Genomic DNA, 7,357 nt, shown 5'->3' with positions numbered 1-7,357 from the left:
TCTTTTTTAATACTCAAAATCACCATATACTAGTTAGGGTCAATTGCCTAATAGAGAAATCAAACAGTCTGAAACAGATTTTTTATTTCTTTTCTATTAAATGAAAATTCACTTTCTATGAAGCATTTAAATAAATTTTTCCTCATAATTGTTATTACAATTAGCAGTAACTTTTATTGCTAAATACAGGAAGATTCAAAATTTACTAACAATTCAGAGTTAACCAGGTTTCTTCAGAAGGGGCCTGGTTAGAAATCAAGAAAAATAATACATATATTTTAGTAGAAATAAATTCAAATGAAAAGATGAGGTGAATTCTCATTTTGTGTTCAGTGGTGAGGTTCAGCCACATCATACTTCTGGCTAATGTCCACATCGTTATTAGATTTATGACAGAGTTCAGCTATATTATGAATTAAGTAGAGTTGATGGGAACAGCATCTGGCAGTCTAAGACCTTTTGTTATTTCTAACAGTAAATGTATTGAAATTCATACAACCAACATAAAACAGTAGTTTGTAAATCTATCTTGTACATGGATTGAGAAAGTAGAAATAAAACAACATGAAACAATGGGAGACTCATTCATTGAGCTACAGCATGATGGACATCGTGACTTTGACCTTGAACAACTTTAAGCCTCAGTTTTCTCATCTGCAAAATTAGGTTAGTAATTCCTGCTTTACGGATTTATTTTGCAAATTAAATATCATACCATATGTGGAAATGTGTTGGAAATACAGCAATAAAATCGGTGAAAGCTTTGAAGCAAACAGATTTATTATCTTCAAGATCAGTACAATCCCCTTTAGCTCACAACATGGAATAGTGCTTCCAAGAAATAGAGGTGAATTTTATGTCATCAGCAACCAGAAGTAGACATGTCTACTAGCAATATATTAACAAAGGGAAACAGGTAGGGACAGCCAGAAGTCAACCCTCCATACCCCGGCTTCTACATTCTTTGTTCCCTTCTTTGTTCCCTTTGTTTTAAAGGCATAGGATGAAAGAGCAGCTGTCAGAACTAGGACACTTACAATCCTTCCCCTCTCTCTCCAGGCTTTTATGTACTACTCATGGGATATTTATCTCATACCAAGATCTGTTGCCAAGTTTTGTCTATTCTTTCTTCTCAGTGTCCATCATTTCGGCACATCTGGATATCAAAATGATCTGCTAACTTAGTCTTTTGTATTTTACTATTTTCCTTCCTCTAAGTCAGTTTGTTACTTTGCTGTCTGATTAATGTAAATATTGTTATACCTTCTTCATAGTAACTGACCTTTTTAAATTTTCCAGTGTCCAATTCAAATTCACTTAGGAGGATATGTGTCTTGATTGTTGCTTTTTAAACTCGTAATTTTGAATTGTTTGTTTGGGGATCTCCCTCTAACCACCCATGGCCCTTTAAGACATACCAGAAATTCTTGTTAAAGGAGTTGGTCTATGTATACTGTACATTTCATACAGTGAAAATTAACTTAAATCTATATTTTGTACATAGTTCTTATTTGAAATTAAATCCTTTAAGGATTACTTTCACTTGAAAATTGAACTCATAATCATACTAGAAATTTTTGATGTGAAAAACTTAATAAATTTATTTTCTTCCTAAGAATTTATAGCGTTTACATATATAAAGGATCATCTGCCTAAATGCATAAGTTACTGTAATGAAAAACCAAAGGAAAATACTATTGCCATGTAGCCAGGCACAGTCATAAATATCTTGCACAAAAGGAATTTTTTTTTTTTGCTCATAGGCACAGAGCCCATTACCATAGCAACCATAATTACTCAGTCTATAACTGGGTGTGAATTTTATACACTGCTACTTCAAACATTAAGGCTGTAAGTCAGGATAAAGTGCAGTTTCTGTAATATTTTTAAAAGATTTCTTAATCTCAAAAAGCAGGATAGGAAAAGTTTCATCATGCTACCCAATCATTGGTTTATCAGAAAGTTTATTTAACACTTACCATGGGCAGAGTGTGTGCTAAGCACTTTAGAGAAATTGAAAGAATACATAGTCCTTAACCTAAAAAAAAACCTCTAATAAAGTCACATTCATGGGTGAATGGCGTTCTTAGAACAGTTTCTCCATGACCATCTTTCTAATTTCAGAATGATGGAATTATAATAACTACAGTACTGTATTAGGACTTGCAAGTACGGCAACAAGAGGTTTGTAGCTGGTTAGACTGCCCACAAGTATTCAAGTACCTACTGTGTCCCCTGTGGCAGACTTTTCCTATTTGGTCTTACACAGTGTGTCTGTAGCTACTCTCTGGGGAGGGGAAATTGGGGGAATAAATCTTAATATTTCTTTCACTGGAGACTGAACACTCCTTGCAGCTACTACCATAATGGGGAAGCTGAAAATGCCCACTGATGATCTTAGAAAAAGGGCAAGACTCTCCCACTGTTTTGGTAGGTTCCCCAACCCAACCCAACACATAATGGATTCAGATTAAAGTTTTTTGGGTTTTTTTTTGAGATGTGTCTCACTCTGTCACCCAGGCTGGAGTGCAGTGGCGCGATCTCAGCTCACTGCAAGCTCCACCTCCTGGGTTCACACCATTCTCCTGCCTCAGCCTCCCGACTAGCTGAGACTACAGGTGCCCGCCACCATGCCTGGCTAATTTTTTTGTATTTTTAGTAGAGACAGGATTTCACTGTGTTAGCCAGGATAGTCTCGATCTCCTGACCTCGTGATCCGCCTGCCTCAGCCTCCCAGAGTGCTGGGATTACAGGCGTGAGCCACTGCGCCTGGCCTCAGATTAAAGTTTAAGCATTTCCATTCAGGAGGGTATAGTAGTAACTCAAAGATGCATGTGGTATTTTAACCTTGGCATTGTCCACCTTTCCCATTAGGAAGGATTAACTCTCTGTTCTCTTGATCCTTTCAAATTTTGCCATCTCAGACATCTGATGAAAGCAGGAGATTTAGGATAACTACCAAATAACAATGAAACCCTAAAGGAGCAAGGGCTGGTATAGGGCACCACAATGTCAGGAACCCAAACTCCTTTCAGCTGAGCTCTCTGGGTTCTGGAAGAGGTATGAAAATATTCTTCACACAAGGACATTGTAAAAGCCATAAAATTGTCCACCATCTTAGTCTTTTCTTACCTAAAGTTTTAATTCAATCCACTGGAATTTTTTTTTTGTCAAGATTTTTCTGTAGATTTTTAGTAAGGAGATTTTCTAACACAAGTTATGGAGCAATAAAAGGCACTGGCCTTTATCCTCCAGGTCTCAGGAGCCATCTTGCTCCATGTAGCAGGAAAAACAGAAAGGGATGAAGAAAAGGCAAAGGGATGCATAATAGCTATGTTTTAAGGTCAGTTTCTGGAATATGCCACGAGATAATGTCTGTTTTTGTAACCCACTGCACAGAAGTTGATCAGTCTCACTGCAAGTGAAGCTGGGAAATTGTCTTTGTTCTAGGTGGCCCAGTGCCCAGCCAATAATTCTAATAATTAGCACTCACATGGTGCTTATTACATGCCAGGCACTGTTCCAGTGTAATAAGAAGCCTAATGGTTTACTGGGCCAGGGATTGACATGATATAGGCCACATTATGGAAATAAAAACAAGAGTGGCTATCATTTTACCGCCTGTTAGGCACTGTGTTACATGTCATATATATGATACCATCAGTCTTCAGATGCCACACTTTCCACATTTTATAGTTGAAGAAACTGAGAATAATGGAAACTAAGAACTTGCCTGAGGGCATAGAAGTGGTAAAGTAGAAACCAAGAATTTGAACAGGAATTTGGATTAAAAACTCTTCCCAATGAAGCACTTGCCCATGCTTGAGGAAAAGTGGGAAGCAATTAAATGTTGGAATTTGGGCTCTGGAGTTAAATTGTCTGTGTTTGAATCCCAGCTTTACCATTAGTAGCTCTGTGAACTTGGGAATTTAACCTAACCCTTCAACATTTCAAGTTTCCTCATTTGGAGAAGGGAATAAGGTTATCCTCATAGGATTGCTGTAAGGAAGGGGTCCATGTAGAACACACAGCATAGTGTCTGGCATGTAGTGAACATGTGATAAACCTTTACTTTATTATTGATTATTGTTATTATTAGTGCTAGGGGTATTTTAAATAGCACTTTTGGGGATAAAATGGATAAAAGGTAAAAACAGATGGACCATCTAGAAGTCATTGCAATGATCACAAGGTGATGGAACTTAGGAATGAGTAGAGACAGTAGTACAAGATATAAACATTTCACTTACTATGAGAAATACAAGAAGCTATTCTTATTAACTTTTTATTCTCTATTTCTTACTTTGACCAAAATTGGAACAACATATTTACTTCGCCAACATTTCAGGTCTTAGGTAGAAGAATATTCACACATCAAAGGATTTTTATGACTTGTTCAAGAGCTAGATAGCCACTTCTTACAATACAAATTATTTTTAAGAATTTAAACATCAATTTCTGAGACAGAATGTTCAGAGAAATATTATTTAAATGCAAAAAAAAAGCAAAAATAAAAGTTGCTTAGCATATGAATAAGGGATATGTGAAGCTGTATTGCCCATGGATTCCAATAATTCAAGCATTTTTAAAAGTAGTAATTAAATTGTAATTTATCTGGAATAAGCAATTATTATGATAATTCTAGAAAGTTCTTAAAAAGCAGACAGCCAGAAGCCTAAAGCAGTTAAAACAGGAACTTTTTAACAAAGTCTGTGGCTAAGAAGCAATTTTTAGAAATTCCTTTTACTGCCATATAACTTGTATTAGAAAATTTCCTTATTAAAAACCGACAGAAAAAATCTTGACAAAAAACTCCAGTGGGCTGAATTAAACCTTTAGGTAAGAAAAGAATACAGATGGTGGACAATTTTATGGTTTTTACAATGTTCTGGTGTGAAGAATATTTTTGTATCTCTTCCAGAACCCAAATGTAGGAATTTGTTCCATAGATGCTGGAATTGCAGTTTTTGGAATTTAGTTTTCCAACAGAAAGGAAGTATCACGGAATGAACAGTAAACTAGATTTGCCTTAGGAAGACTGATTTTTAAGTCTCAGCGTGAAATGGCCCATGTTGGGTCTCTTTCCCCCTCCCTATCCCAGGAACAGAGGTTTTTCACCCCACCAGGGTTGGAACTGAGGGGAGTATAAAAGTGCTCTGTTACCTGGTGCTGTACAATGAAGTATCAATGCTCTCTGGACATGGCAAATGTTCCTCATGAAGGGGCTTTCATGTATGCTTTGAAGACTACCTTGTCAGGGACCTCTTACCTGCAATTCCCTTAAAATTGTGACTATTTCCATTCCAGCTGTTCATTTGAATTTTTTCTGTAGCCCCTAGGCCTTCAGTGGTCCTCTCCCAGTTTTCTTCCACTGCTCTTCTAGGTAGCCCTCCTGAACAAGGCTTAAGGCCTCCATATTGCTAGCAACCTCATGCTTTCTCTCTCTATCTATCTATCTCTCTCTCCCCCTCCCTCTCTGTCTCTGTCTCTATCTCTCTGTCTTTCTCTGTCTCTCTCTCCCTGAGACAGTGATCATGTTGTATTGAAATGGTCTGTTTCCATTCTTTCCCCAAATATCCTGAAAACTCTTCGAGGGAAGGCATAGCATCTTATTTCTTGTAGCCTTCCTACTTACTAGAACACCCAACAGATACTGCTCAAATGAATGAAATGCCACATTTATACCAAGATATTTGATTTTACTACCTGGTAAGTGTTTATACATTTTCTGCTAAGTAAGATTAACAATGATCTGAGGTGAATGTACTAGGAGATGTTATACAAGAGACAACGGTATGGGCTTTGTTGAATTCTCTCAGCTGTCCCAAATGTTTGCTGAGTGTCACTTGCTGGAAGGCTCTGGATCTGGATACAATGTCTTTATTAGGAGTTCTGTCAAATTAAGTATTCCCTTTAGAATTTTCTGAGTAAAGAATTGCTATTTTCAATACTGTTAGAGAGTTCGGTTAACTTAGCTACCTTAGTCTGTAGCTTTTTTGCATTCTCTAATTTATCTTCTTGAAAATAAGTTCTGTTCTGTTGTTGACTTCCCACACTTTATACTTCATTCATCCAGTAAACAGTGAATAAGCATCCACCAGTTAAGGGAACCCCTCAACCCTCAACTCATGCCCAGGGTTGAGGGGAGTCCTGCTCTTAGTAGTGGCAGTTTTGAGTGGGAAGGAGGGGTAGGCAGATAAGGAGTTTGGACTTGTTCCAAAAGTTCATTCCAAGGACAAGAAAACTTTTCCCAATATTGGCCAGAGTTGGGCAGATCCAGAAATACAGGACAGTCTAGAATTCCTGGGATTACTGTGAATCTGAAAGACAGGAACTCAGTGTGAAAAATCTGAGATGAGACTGTCATCTCAGATTGTGTGAAGACAATCTCGTCTCTCCAAAATCCTTAGAAACTAGAATGGCTTAGATTATTGGAAATCAAAACCTTGTAAATGGATAGAGAAAATAAGAACCCCCCCCTCAAGTATTAAAAAGAATACTTAAAATGCTTCCAATCTGATGTAAAGAGCTTAAGTCGGAACTAGACAAGCTCTTTCCATTATTTAAAGGATTCTATGATTTGTTGGTACAATAACTTAGAGGTGTCATATCTACTTCCAAATGACAAATTTCTGGAAGTTTATTGAAATGAAATAAAAACATATAAATATAAAGAATCAAAACAAATTTATATTTTGAAGAAATCTGATTTTAGTGTTTAAAGCTAATTAGTACATTTTATATATCATAAAAATATTTTTAGTATATTTTCATGAAAATGCTATAGACTTTTGCCTATTGCCCAACAAAATAGCTAATAATTCTTATATTTTTGTTTTCAGCCTATTCTTCGGAACAGCACTTTAGTAGCTTCCTGAAAAATGAAAACAATACAAAACAATTTTTAAGTAGAAATAGCATATAGTATAATTTAAAATATATTTCATTAATTTTAACTTTTCTCATTTTTATGGTATAGTTAGCAGTATTTCCAAGTTTACCCATTTAATGTTAGAATCAGTAATGGTTTTTTTGTAGAAACTTATAGATTGTGGTGCTTATACAAGATTGTTTTATTTTTTATTTTTCACATTCAAAAATACACATTTAAAATATAAGGTCTTTTATTTAGTGAAACTTCATGATCCTCTTAAAAGTAATATATTATTCGTTCAGAATGCAAAGTTATTAAAGAACCCAGCATTTTAATCCATTAATGGTGTTTAAATTTCTTATATTCTAATTGAAAAATGGTAGTTTATTTAGTAACAAAGAAGAAGCCATTGATTAATCTTCTTATCTGGAAAAGTTCCTGGAAAAAACTCAGGAGCTATATGATTTACTAATTATTTGAGAA

Source organism: Pan paniscus, chromosome 7 (genome assembly GCF_029289425.2).
Source record: "Pan paniscus chromosome 7, NHGRI_mPanPan1-v2.0_pri, whole genome shotgun sequence".
Lineage (NCBI taxonomy): Eukaryota > Metazoa > Chordata > Mammalia > Primates > Hominidae > Pan > Pan paniscus.
Note: the sequence above shows the minus strand (reverse complement) of the source record.